This window comes from Gopherus evgoodei, unplaced genomic scaffold, assembly GCF_007399415.2.
Source record: "Gopherus evgoodei ecotype Sinaloan lineage unplaced genomic scaffold, rGopEvg1_v1.p scaffold_52_arrow_ctg1, whole genome shotgun sequence".
Lineage (NCBI taxonomy): Eukaryota > Metazoa > Chordata > Testudines > Testudinidae > Gopherus > Gopherus evgoodei.
Window position 1 is genome coordinate 529,990 of NW_022060073.1, and position 14,606 is coordinate 544,595.

Consider the following 14,606-nt stretch of genomic DNA (forward strand, 5'->3'; position numbering starts at 1 on the left):
TTGCCCCCCTCAATCCCTTCTCCCTGCAGGGATTCTGCCCGAGCCCCATGACACCATACATCACCCCACACTTGTCATAACCCAAAGACCCACCTCAGCCCCATGTCTCCACCTCCCTTCCCAGCCTGGCAGAGGGCAGCTGAACTGAAGGCAGTTCCCTTCCTGCCTTTCTGCCTTTCTGCCTTCTGCCTTCTGCCTTTGGGGGGAGCCCTGGGCATCCCCAACAGGGCTCTGCTCTCTGTACCCTGGCTACTCCACTGGCCCGGGCCTGGCTAGAGAATTTCGTAGGCAGAGGCTCCCTCAGCCCCAGCGACTGTTCCCTGCACATGCCAGGCCCAGCCCCCCTCTGGGGCAGCTGAGCCTAGTGCATCCCTGGCATCCCCCACGTTGGAGCATGCAGCTCCTCACCCCCCCAGCTCAGCTGCACCTGGGTGCACAGGCCCTATAGGACTGGGGGAGGACTCAGCTCTTTGTGGTTCCCAGCCCTGGCAGCTCACAGGGGACAAGGGATGTTTTACCGGGACATGTAGGGCCCATCTGCACTCAGGACACTACAAGGGCCCAATGGCAGTGCTTCAGCATAAACACTCGTGCTGCTGGTGTACCCAGCCACCTCCCCAAGACGGGGCAGTGGACCGAGGGAAGCACTGTCCGTACTAGGCCAGGCTGGGGAACTGCACTGCTGGGAGGTGGGTCACAACCCCCGAGGTCGACCCCACGTTTCAGCGCAGACCAGCCCTACATGTGCCACCTCTGAGGCCTCGACATGTTTCAGTTAGAAGCTGCAGTGCCGGCCCCAGACCTTGTGAATCAGCAGGGGAGGAGGAAATGTGCAGTACAGGCATCTTGGCCATGGCGACAGGACCCCGGGCTGTGACCTCGCAGGGAGCAGAGCTGATGGCATTTCCTGTTGTCACAGGTGGTAAATAGGTCTACAAGGCCCAGGGAGTCCCTCACCATTGGAAGATGTCCCTCACCATATCCTGCTGATGCGTCAGTTGCTAGGGACAGAGACGGCTAAGTTCTTGAGAAGGGTCCCCCTGCACATACCATGTGGCTATCCAGCCACATGTCAGCGAGCTGAGATCCTGGGTTGGAATTGTGCGCACCGAGTCCAGGTGATGGTGAGAGGGGGAATAGACCGTGGCTAGCTAGGCTGGGAGAGGTCTGAGATATAGTCAGGCATGTTACGCTACTTATGTGCATGACACCATCTGGCGCACAAGGCTCAGACACTTCCGTATGGCTGTGATTGGATGAGCTTGAAGGGACCTTATCATGGCTGTCATTGAATGGAACTGGTCTTCTGGAACTGTAACTCTCACTTGCACTGAATCGAGAACCGCCACGATGAATCTCTATCCTTTGAGTGGACTTCTTACATTCAGCAGGAGGCCCAAGGTATTGAAATTTCGTCAACTGGATGAGATGGATGTCGGCTTCCACCTGAGCTCTGGAGTGGCCTTTGACTAGCCAGTCATTGAGATATGGAAAGAAGTGGACTCCCTTTTTTCTGAGAAATATTTCTACCACTGCCATGGTGAAAACTCGCAGTGTGGCTGGTAATGGCCTTAGCTCACTACAAACTTTAGGAGATGTCTGTGGCCATGAAAGATCGAGATGTGGAAATAATCCTCTTTTAGACCAAGGGTGGCACACCAGTCCCCAGGATCAGCGAGGGGATGATGGAGCCAAGGAGACCATGCAGAACTTAAAGTTCTTGAGATACCAGTTGAGACAGTGAGGGTCTAAACTGGGTCTGAGACCCACCTTGGCTTTCGTAATTAGGAAGTAACAGAAATAGAAACCCTTTCCTCTCACTTGAACTGGAACCTCTTCCACAGGTCCCACCTGAAGGAGTAATTGGACTTCTTGTCCTAATAGATGCTTGTGAGAACAGTCCCTGAAGAGGGATGAAGGGCCAGGGAGCTGGAAGGGGAGGGGGGACAGGAATTGGATGGTGTAACCCAGTTTTACTGTGCTGAGAACCCGGCAGTCTGACGTGATCTGGGTCCAGGCATCCAGGAAGTGTAAGAGGTCGTAGGAGAACAAGGGGGTAGCTAGATCCGATGCAGGGGGACTGGAACGCTGACCTCGAGCATCTTGTCAAAATGAGTGCTTTGATGATCCTGAATGAGCGGGACTTACATGGCGGTTGGGGGAGAAGGTCTGTGCCTGAATCCATCATTCTTTCTCCTGGGCTGGTCCTGCCTAGGTGGCTGACAGAATGAACAGCCCCTCTGCTCTGGCCTGTGCTGCTTCCTTGGCCCTGCCGGTGCATAAAGTCCCAAGGATTTCAAAGTTGCTTTCAAGTCCTTGAGGCCGTGAGCCTGGCATCTGTTTGCTCTGAGAAGAGTGCAGATCCCTCAAACGGAAGGTCCTGAATTGTCTGTGGCACCTCGTGAGGGAGCCCTGAGGCTGCAGCCAGGAGCTCCGGTGCACTGTTACCGCTGTGGCTGTTGATCGGGCCACAGAGTTAGCTGCGTCCAAGGCCACCTGCAGGGAGGCATAAACTACGGTTTTCTCTTCCTCGACTAGGGAGGAAATCTCCTGTCTGGAGTCCTGTGTGAGAAGGTCCTTCAATTTTAACCTAGGCTCCCATATAGTAACATACATTAACAGGTATATTGTGAGCAAGACACGAGAAGTCGTTTTTCCGCTCTACTCTGTGCTGGTTAGGCCTCAACTGGAGTATTGTGTCCAGCTCTGGGCACCGCATTTCAAGAAAGATGTGGAGAAATTGGAGAGGGTCCAGAGAAGAGCAACAAGAATGACTAAAGGTCTAGAGAACATGGCCTATGAAGGAAGGCTGAAGGAATTGGGTTTGTTTAGTTTGGAAAAGAGAAGACTGAGAGGGGACATGATAGCAGTTTTCAGGTACTAAAAGGGTGTCATCAGGAGGAGGGAGAAAACTTGTTCACCTTAGCCTCCAATGATAGAACAAGAAGCAATGGGCTTAAACTGCAGCAAGGGAGATTTAGGTTGGACATTAGGAAAAAGTTCCTAACTGTCAGGGTAGTTAAACACTAGAATAGATTGCCTAGGGAGGTTGTGGAATCTCCATCTCTGGAGACATTTAAGAGTAGGTTAGATAAATGTCTATCAGGGATTGTCTAGACAGTATTTGGTCCTGCCATGAGGGCAGGAGACTGGACTCGATGACCTCTCGAGGTCCCTTCCAGTCCTAGAGTCTATGAACATCACAACAACCCAGCAAGGCTTGCTGGTTCGCTGGGTGGAGCTGAAAGCCCCTGTAGAATAAGCCTTCAATCCGAACAGGTCCAATCTCCTTGGGTCCTTTGCCTTGGGCAAAGGAGCTGTCTGTCTCTGGCGAGCCCTTTCGCTGGCAGAGATCTTGGGGAAGGGGGAAAAATGATGGATCCATATCCCGGGGCTGGTATAAGATACTTGCGCTCTGTGTGCTTTGCTGTCAGCAGGAGGAAGGCAGTGGTCTGCCACAGGGCCTTGTCTGGTCCACGACGGCTTCAATTAGCAGTAGGGCCACCCTAGAGGGGCCCGCTGGCAACCAAATGTCCAGGAGACCATGTGCTGCCTCCCTGACCACGTCTGAGGCTGCTTGCTTCAAAGAGTGCTGGTAAGCCCTGTGGTGGGCAGCCGCCTGGTGTTACTAATGCCTCATCCGGAGAGCAGGATGAGGAGGCTGAAACAAGCTGGGGAGCCTCCACTGGTTCCTGCAGGAGGCTGCTGGGCTCCTCCCAAGGCTCAGTGCCATGTCAGTACCGGAGTCCGGATCTGTAGCCCCAATGCACGGTGCTAGGGGCACCATGATGTGTAGGCACCAACTTTTCCCGGCACCAGTGGGTGCTCACGCCCCCCGACGCCCCCAACTCCACCCCTGCCCTGCCCCCATTCCAACCCCTTCCCCAAAGTCTGTGCCCCAACTCCTCCCCCTCCCTGCCCCATTGGACCCCTTCCCTAAATCCCCACCCCCGCCCCGCCTCATCCCCTGAGCGCATCATGTTCCCCTTCCTCCCCCCTCCCTCCCAGCGCTTGCTGCCGCAAGACAGCTGTTTCATGGCAGGAAGCGCTGGGAGAGACGGGGGGAAAAGCAGCGTGCTCAGGGGAGGAGGCAGAGCAGAGGTGGAGGTGAGCTGGGGCAGGGAGCTGCTGGTGGGTGCAGAGCACCCACCAATTTTTCCCCGTGGGTGCTCCAGCCCTGGAGCACCCACAGTGTCGGCACCTATGCTGACCTCCGAGACCATGGAGTACAAGTGCCTGGAGGGGACACCCCGTAGTGGGGGAAAACCCCATGGGCACCAAAAGGGGTGGGATCCCCATGGACCCAGTGGCCAAATGCCAGGAGGCACCGGGGCAGGATAGGACCGGTCCGGAGAATAGCAAGGAGGGGAATACGAGCCCATCCTGGAGTCCAACGAAGACACCGAGCTGTGGTGCAGAGACCAGGGCGGTGCCGTGTCGCTCGGCGCCAGAGAGGGTCGCTGCGGTGATCTCAAGGCTGACAATGGGCTGGACAATGGCCGTGGCAGCGGGTGAGGTTCTGGTGCTGTCTCCCTGCTACTCAGTGGCACCGGCAGTGCTAAGTCTTGACCCTCTGGGGATCCTGGCACCAGTAGGGTGAAAAGGTCCCTGGCTGCTATGAGCACGTTAGGAGCTGACAGTGCCATGAACTTGGAAGGATCAGGCTCTTGTCTGCAGCCAGATTGAAAGAGCAGCCGAGCAGCAGCCATTAGCTGAGAAGCAGGAAGTCATATTCCATCTACATGACATTAAAACAATGTAACATCAGGCTGGTAAGGAGACCCCATCCTAATGGCTCCCACTAGCACCAGATACAGAAACAGAGCTTAAGATGGTTGAAGAATACTTAGTTTGATGGTGTCCTGTCAAGAGACCACTTCTCAACAGTTCTGGGTGTGAAACCCTCATTTCTGTACGGCCCCCATTCCTCTACTGGTCTCTGCCAGGTTCGATTGCTTCTCTCTGTTGCATAATTCATTTTGCTGGGTGTAAGTCAGGGCTGTTTTACAACATGTCAGGATTGGTTAGAGACATTTCAGTACAATGACTGGTTAAGGTCGAGCTAAGCAGGACTCAAGTTTCACTACAGAAACCAGGGACAAGAAGGAGACCAGCTGGGAAGAGAAGAAGAAGAGGAAGGAAAGACCTGGAGGAAGAAGAACTCACCCCCAAGGCTCAGCCTAGGATCAGAGCTGCTAAGAATCCTCTACACAACTGATGCGCAGCAACCAGGACCCAGACGAGGCCGACCTTGCCTGGCCACCAGGGAAAGGGCGCCTGCGAGATGAGGACTGGTGATTATGGCACTGGGTGCTCAGCATGTGTATTTTGCTTCGTAATTCTTGATAAATAGAGGATACGGATATTACTGAGCAAGTCTCTTCCCCTGGTGAAAGGTCCTGCAGACCCACAGAAGCAGTGTACACCTGGAGCCGTACGGATTGGGAAAGGGGGTGGGTACTTCCATTGACCAGGTTAGTTACACCCGGAGCCCTACGGGTTGGGAAATGGGCAGATAATTCCATTGACCAGGTTAGTTACACCCAGAGCCCTACGGATTGGGAAAGGGGGCGGGTACTTCCATTGACCAGGTTAGTTACACCCGGAGCCTACAGACTGGAAAACAGGGTGGGTACTTCCATTGACCAGATTAAAGCAGCAAAGAATCCTGTGGCACCTTACAGACTAAAAGACGTTTTTGGAGCATAAGCTCTCGTGGGTGAATACATCTGTGACATGCATCTGACCAAGTGGCTATTCACCCACGAAAGCTCATGCTCCAAAACGTCTGTTAGTCTATAAGGTGCTACAGGATTCTTTGCTGCTTTTATAGATCCAGATTAACACAGCTACCCCTCTGATAATTGACCAGGTTAGTTACACCTGGAGCCCTACGGATTTGGAAAGGGGGCGGGTACTTCAACTGACCAGGTTAGTTACACCATGAGCCCTACAGATTGGAAAACAGGGTGAGTACTTCCATTGAAACCGTTACTTACACCCGGAGCCCTATGGATTGGGAAATGGGCGGGTACTTCCACTGACCAGGTTAGTTACACCTAGAGCCCTATGGATTGGGAAAGGGGGCGGGTACTTCCATTGACCAGGTTAGTTACACCTGGAGCGCTACAGATTGGGAAAGAGGGCGGGTACTTCCATTGACCAGGTTAGTTACACCGAGAGCCCTACGGATTGGGAAAGGGGGTGGGTACTTCCATTGACCGGGCTAGTCACACCCGGAGCCCTACGGATTGGGAAAGGGGGCAGGTACTTCCATTGACCAAGTCAGTTACACCCGAAGCCCTACGGATTGGGAAAGGGGGTGGGTATTTCTATTGACCTGGTTAGTTACACCCGGAGCCCTACGGATTGGGAAAGGGGGTGGGTACTTCCATTGACCAGGTTAGTTACACCCGGAGCCCTACGGGTTGGGAAATGGGCAGATAATTCCATTGACCAGGTTAGTTACACCCAGAGCCCTACGGATTGGGAAAGGGGGCGGGTACTTCCATTGACCAGGTTAGTTACACCCGGAGCCTACAGACTGGAAAACAGGGTGGGTACTTCCATTGACCAGATTAAAGCAGCAAAGAATCCCGTGGCACCTTACAGACTAAAAGACGTTTTTGGAGCATAAGCTCTCGTGGGTGAATACATCTGTGACATGCATCTGACCAAGTGGCTATTCACCCACGAAAGCTCATGCTCCAAAACGTCTGTTAGTCTATAAGGTGCTACAGGATTCTTTGCTGCTTTTATAGATCCAGATTAAAACAGCTACCCCTCTGATAATTGACCAGGTTAGTTACACCTGGAGCCCTACGGATTTGGAAAGGGGGCGGGTACTTCAACTGACCAGGTTAGTTACACCAAGAGCCCTACGGATTGGAAAACAGGGTGGGTACTTCCATTGAAACCGTTACTTACACCCGGAGCCCTATGGATTGGGAAATGGGCGGGTACTTCCACTGACCAGGTTAGTTACACCCAGAGCCCTATGGATTGGGAAAGGAGGCAGGTACTTCCATTGACCAGGTTAGTTACACCTGGAGCGCTACAGATTGGGAAAGAGGGCGGGTACTTCCATTGACCAGGTTAGTTACACCGAGAGCCCTACAGATTGGGAAAGGGGGTGGGTATTTCCATTGACCGGGCTAGTCACACCCGGAGCCCTACAGATTGGGAAAGGGGGTGGGTACTTCCATTGATCGGGCTAGTCACACCCGGAGCCCTACAGATTGGGAAAGGGGGTGGGTAGTTCTATTGACCTGGTTAGTTACACCCGGAGCCCTATGGATTGGGAAAGGGGGCAGGTACTTCCATTGACCAAGTTAGTTAGACCCGGAGCCCTACCGATTGGGAAAGGGTGTGGGTACTTCTATTGACCTGGTTAGTTACACCCGGAGCTCTACGGATTGGGAAAGGGGGCAGGTACTTCCATTGACCAGGTTAATTACACCCGGAGCCCTACCGATTTGGAAAGGGGGCGGGTACTTCCATTGACCAGGTTAGTTACAACCAGAGGCCTACCGATTGGGAAAGGGGGCAGGTACTTCCATTGACCAGGTTAGTTACACCCGGAGACTACGGACTGGGAAAGGGGGTGAGCACTTCCATTGACCCAGTTAGTTACACCTGGAGCCCTACGGATTCGGAAAGGGGGTGGGTACTTCCACTGACCAGGTTAGTTAGACCAGGAGCCCTACGGATTGGGGGAGGGGGCGGGTACTTCTATTGACCAGGTTAGTTACACCCAGAGCCCTACGGATTGGGAAAGGGGATGAGTACTTCCATTGACCCGGTTAGTTACACCCGGAGCCCTAAAGATTGGGAAAGGGGGCGGGTACTTCTATTGACAAGGCTAGTTACATATGGAGCCCTATGGATTGAGAAAGGGGGTGGATACTTCCACTGACCAGGTTAGTCACACCCGGAGCCCTACGGATTGGGAAAGGGGGCAGGTACTTCCATTGACCAGGTTAGTTACAGCTGGAGCCCTACGGATTGGGAAAGGGGGTGGGTACTTCCATTGACCCAGTTAGTTACACCTGGAGCCCTATGGATTGGGAAAGGGGGCAGGTACTTCCATTGACCTGGTTAGTTACACCTGGAGCCCTATGGATTGGGAAAGGGGGCGGGTACTTCCATTCATCAGGTTAATTACACCCAGAGCTCTATGGATTGGGAAAGGGGGCGGGTACTTCCATTGACCAGGTTATTTATAGCCGGAGCCTACAGATTCGGCAAGGGGGCAAGTACTTCCATTGACCAGGTTAGTTACACCCAGAGCCCTATGGATTGGGAAAGGGGGTGGGTACTTCCATTGACCAGGTTAGTTATACCGAGAGCCCTACAGATTGGGAAAGGGAGGGTTACTTCCACTGACCAGGTTTGTTACACCCGGAGCCCTACGGATTGGGAAAGGGGGTGGGTACTTACATTGACCAGGTTAGTTACACCCAGAGCCCTACGGATTGGGAAAGGGGGCAGGTACTTCCATTGACCCGGTAATTACACCCGGAGCCCTATGGATTGGGAAAGGGTGCGGGTACTTCCATTAACCAGGTTAATTACACCCGGAGCTCTACGGATTGGGAAAGGGGGGTGGGTACTTACATTGACCAGGTTAGTTACACTGAGTCCTACGGATTGAGAAAGGTGGCAGGTACTTCCATTGACCAGGTTAATTACACCCGGAGCTCTACGGATTGGGAAAGGGGGCAGGTACTTCCATTGACCCGGTTAATTACACCCGGAGCCCTACGGATTGGGAAAGGGTGCAGGTACTTCCATTGACCAGGTTAATTACACCCGGAGCTCTACGGATTGGGAAAGGGGGCGGGTACTTCCATTAACCAGGTTAGTTACACCCAGAGCCCTACGGATTGGGAAAGGGGATGAGTACTTCCATTGACCCGGTTAGTTACACCCGGAGCCCTAAAGATTGGGAAAGGGGGCGGGTACTTCCATTGACAAGGCTAGTTACATATGGAGCCCTATGGATTGAGAAAGGGGGTGGATACTTCCACTGACCAGGTTAGTCACACCCGGAGCCCTACGGATTGGGAAAGGGGGCAGGTACTTCCATTGACCAGGTTAGTTACGCTGGAGCCCTACGGATTGGGAAAGGGGGTGGGTACTTCCATTGACCCAGTTAGTTACACCTGGAGCCCTATGGATTGGGAAAGGGGGCAGGTACTTCCATTGACCTGGTTAGTTACACCTGGAGCCCTATGGATTGGGAAAGGGGGCGGGTACTTCCATTCATCAGGTTAATTACACCCAGAGCTCTATGGATTGGGAAAGGGGGCGGGTACTTCCATTGACCAGGTTATTTATAGCCGGAGCCTACAGATTCGGCAAGGGGGCAAGTACTTCCATTGACCAGGTTAGTTACACCTGGAGCCCTACGGATTTGGAAAGGGGGCGGGTACTTCAACTGACCAGGTTAGTTACACCATGAGCCCTACAGATTGGAAAACAGGGTGAGTACTTCCATTGAAACCGTTACTTACACCCGGAGCCCTATGGATTGGGAAATGGGCGGGTACTTCCACTGACCAGGTTAGTTACACCTAGAGCCCTATGGATTGGGAAAGGGGGCGGGTACTTCCATTGACCAGGTTAGTTACACCTGGAGCGCTACAGATTGGGAAAGAGGGCGGGTACTTCCATTGACCAGGTTAGTTACACCGAGAGCCCTACGGATTGGGAAAGGGGGTGGGTACTTCCATTGACCGGGCTAGTCACACCCGGAGCCCTACGGATTGGGAAAGGGGGCAGGTACTTCCATTGACCAGGTTAGTTACACCCGGAGCCCTACGGATTGGGAAAGGGGGTGGGTACTTCCATTGACCAAGTTAGTTACACCCGGAGCCCTACGGATTGGGAAAGGGGGTGGGTACTTCCATTGACCAGGTTAGTTACACCCGGAGCCCTACGGGTTGGGAAATGGGCAGATAATTCCATTGACCAGGTTAGTTACACCCAGAGCCCTACGGATTGGGAAAGGGGGCGGGTACTTCCATTGACCAGGTTAGTTACACCCGGAGCCTACAGACTGGAAAACAGGGTGGGTACTTCCATTGACCAGATTAAAGCAGCAAAGAATCCCGTGGCACCTTACAGACTAAAGACGTTTTTGGAGCATAAGCTCTCGTGGGTGAATACATCTGTGACATGCATCTGACCAAGTGGCTATTCACCCACGAAAGCTCATGCTCCAAAACGTCTGTTAGTCTATAAGGTGCTACAGGATTCTTTGCTGCTTTTATAGATCCAGATTAAAACAGCTACCCCTCTGATAATTGACCAGGTTAGTTACACCTGGAGCCCTACGAATTTGGAAAGGGGGCGGGTACTTCAACTGACCAGGTTAGTTACACCAAGAGCCCTACGGATTGGAAAACAGGGTGGGTACTTCCATTGAAACCGTTACTTACACCCGGAGCCCTATGGATTGGGAAATGGGCGGGTACTTCCACTGACCAGGTTAGTTACACCCAGAGCCCTATGGATTGGGAAAGGAGGCAGGTACTTCCATTGACCAGGTTAGTTACACCTGGAGCGCTACAGATTGGGAAAGAGGGCGGGTACTTCCATTGACCAGGTTAGTTACACCGAGAGCCCTACAGATTGGGAAAGGGGGTGGGTATTTCCATTGACCGGGCTAGTCACACCCGGAGCCCTACAGATTGGGAAAGGGGGTGGGTACTTCCATTGATCGGGCTAGTCACACCCGGAGCCCTACAGATTGGGAAAGGGGGTGGGTAGTTCTATTGACCTGGTTAGTTACACCCGGAGCCCTATGGATTGGGAAAGGGGGCAGGTACTTCCATTGACCAAGTTAGTTAGACCCGGAGCCCTACCGATTGGGAAAGGGTGTGGGTACTTCTATTGACCTGGTTAGTTACACCCGGAGCTCTACGGATTGGGAAAGGGGGCAGGTACTTCCATTGACCAGGTTAATTACACCCGGAGCCCTACCGATTTGGAAAGGGGGCGGGTACTTCCATTGACCAGGTTAGTTACAACCAGAGGCCTACCGATTGGGAAAGGGGGCAGGTACTTCCATTGACCAGGTTAGTTACACCCGGAGACTACGGACTGGGAAAGGGGGTGAGCCCTTCCATTGACCCAGTTAGTTACACCTGGAGCCCTACGGATTCGGAAAGGGGGTGGGTACTTCCACTGACCAGGTTAGTTAGACCAGGAGCCCTACGGATTGGGGGAGGGGGCAGATACTTACATTGACCAAGTTAGTTAGACCCGGAGACCTACGGATTGGGAAAGGGGACGGGTACTTCCACTGACCAGGTTAGTTACACCCAGAGCCTTATGGATAGGGAAAGGGGGTAGGTACTTCCATTGACAAGGCTAGTTACACCCCGAGCCCTACGGATGGGGAAAGGGGTAGGATACTTCCATTGACTAGGTTAGTTATACTGAGACCTCTACGGATTGAGAAAGGTGGCGGGTACTTCCATTGACCAGGTTAGTTACACCCGGAGCCCTACGGATTGGGAAAGGGGGCGGGTACTTCCATTGACCAGGTTAGTTACACCCGGAGCCCTACGGATTGGGAAAGGGGGCGGGTACTTCCATTGACCCGGTTAGTTACACCCGGAGCCCTACGGATTGGGAAAGGGGGCGGGTACTTCTATTGACCAGGTTAGTTACACCCAGAGCCCTACGGATTGGGAAACGGGGTGGTTACTTCCATTGACCCGGTTAGTTACACCCGGAGCCCTAAAGATTGGGAAAGGGGGCGGGTACTTCTATTGACAAGGCTAGTTACATATGGAGCCCTATGGATTGAGAAAGGGGGTGGATACTTCCATTGACCAGGTTAGTAACACCCGGAGCCCTACGGATTGGGAAAGAGGGTGGGTACTTCCATTGACCAGGTTAGTTACAGCTGGAGCCCTACGGATTGGGAAAGGGGGTGGGTACTTCCATTGACCCAGTTAGTTACACCTGGAGCCCTATGGATTGGGAAAGGGGGCGGGTACTTCCATTGACCTGGTTAGTTACACCTGGAGCCCTATGGATTGGGAAAGGGGGCGGGTACTTCCATTCATCAGGTTAATTACACCCAGAGCTCTATGGATTGGGAAAGGGGGCGGGTACTTCCATTGACCAGGTTATTTATAGCCGGAGCCTACAGATTCGGCAAGGGGGCAAGTACTTCCATTGACCAGGTTAGTTACACCCAGAGCCCTATGGATTGGGAAAGGGGGTGGGTACTTCCATTGACCAGGTTAGTTATACCGAGAGCCCTACAGATTGGGAAAGGGAGGGTTACTTCCACTGACCAGGTTTGTTACACCCGGAGCCCTACGGATTGGGAAAGGGGGTGGGTACTTACATTGACCAGGTTAGTTACACCCAGAGCCCTACGGATTGGGAAAGGGGGCAGGTACTTCCATTGACCCGGTTAATTACACCCGGAGCCCTACGGATTGGGAAAGGGTGCGGGTACTTCCATTAACCAGGTTAATTACACCCGGAGCTCTACGGATTGGGAAAGGGGGGTGGGTACTTACATTGACCAGGTTAGTTACACTGAGTCCTACGGATTGAGAAAGGTGGCAGGTACTTCCATTGACCAGGTTAATTACACCCGGAGCTCTACGGATTGGGAAAGGGGGCAGGTACTTCCATTGACCCGGTTAATTACACCCGGAGCCCTACGGATTGGGAAAGGGTGCAGGTACTTCCATTGACCAGGTTAATTACACCCGGAGCTCTACGGATTGGGAAAGGGGGCGTGTACTTCCATTAACCAGGTTAATTACACCCGGAGCTCTACGGATTGGGAAAGGGGGGTGGGTACTTACATTGACCAGGTTAGTTACACTGAGTCCTACGGATTGAGAAAGGTGGCAGGTACTTCCATTGACCAGGTTAATTACACCCGGAGCTCTACGGATTGGGAAAGGGGGCGGGTACTTCCATTAACCAGGTTAATTACACCCGGAGCTCTACGGATTGGGAAAGGGGGTGAGTACTTACATTGACCAGGTTAGTTACACTGAGAGTCCTACGGATTGAGAAAGGTGGCAGGTACTTCCATTGACCAGGTTAATTACACCCGGAGCTCTACGGCTTGGGAAAGGGGGTGGGTACTTACATTGACCAGGTTAGTTACACTGAGAGTCCTACGGATTGAGAAAGGTGGCAGGTACTTCCATTGACCAGGTTAATTACACCCGGAGCCCTACGGATTGGGAAAAGGAGTGGGTACTTACATTGACCAGGTTAGTTACACCCGGAGCCCTACAGATTGGGAAAGGGGGCGGGTACTTACATTGACCAGGTTAGTTACACCCGGAGCCCTACAGATTGGGAAAGGGGGCGGGTACTTACATTGACCAGGTTAGTTACACCTGGAGCCCTACAGATTGGGAAAGGGGGCGGGTACTTACATTGACCAGGTTAGTTACACCCGGAGCCCTATGTATTGGGAAAGGGGGCGGGTCCTTCCATTGACCAGGTTAATTACACCCGGAGCCCTACGGATTGGGAAAAGGAGTGGGTACTTACATTGACCAGGTTAGTTATACCCGAGAGCCCTACGGATTGGGAAAGGGGGTGGGTACTTACATTGACCAGGTTAGTTACACTGAGAGTCCTACGGATTGAGAAAGGTGGCAGGTACTTCCATTGACCAGGTTAATTACACCCGGAGTCCTACGGATTGGGAAAAGGAGTGGGTACTTACATTGACCAGGTTAGTTACACCCGGAGCCCTACAGATTGGGAAAGGGGGCGGGTACTTACATTGACCAGGTTAGTTACACCCGGAGCCCTACAGATTGGGAAAGGGGGCGGGTACTTACATTGACCAGGTTAGTTACACCTGGAGCCCTATGTATTGGGAAAGGGGGCGGGTCCTTCCATTGACCAGGTTAATTACACCCGGAGCCCTACGGATTGGGAAAAGGAGTGGGTACTTACATTGACCAGGTTAGTTATACCCGAGAGCCCTACGGATTGGGAAAGGGTGCGGGTACTTCCATTGACCAGGTTAGTTACACCCAGAGCCCTACGGATTGGGAAAGGGGGCGGGTCCTTCCATTGACCAGGTTAGTTATACTCGGAGCCTACAGAATGGGTACGGGTAGGGGCTTTTTGCCTGGAGCCCTACGGACCGGGAAATGGTGGGGTGCCCCAATTTGTGCAGATAACGAACTGGCCACTGCGTTTTCTGAGGCTGCTCCCCGGTATATGTCTGAGGGGCTTGCTGTGGCACTAGACGTGGTACTGGGGAGGAAAAGCGGCCAGCGCGGCTCTCACCCGGTCTTGTTTTGACCTCAGTACCAGGGACCTGCTCTTGTCTTGGAGTCTGGGGGGCTTCTTCTTGGGCACCTGGCAAACCCCCCCGCAGTGCCCAGGCCCCAATGGTGCCCAGCTAGGAGTTCTAACTTTCTACTTGCAGAAAACTGAACATCCTTGCCCTGTCCTGCCCTTTCTCCAAGGCGCTGCCCTAGCCCAGCCTCTTCACTGAGGCCCCACTCCCCACTCACTCCATCTCCCCCTCCCTCTGTTGCTCCCTTTCCCCGTTCTCACTCACTCGGTTATTGTTACTGGACTGGCTCAGGGGG

The 14,606-nt window shown here is 53.3% G+C and overlaps 1 protein-coding gene across 2 annotated transcripts in view; it reads right to left on the reverse strand.

Annotated features, from left to right (window-relative positions):
• The window catches only part of LOC115643196 (dedicator of cytokinesis protein 2-like), a 243,020-nt gene that overhangs the window by 85,677 nt on the left and 142,737 nt on the right, over nt 1-14,606 (reverse strand). The gene's annotated exons all lie outside the window — the stretch shown is intronic.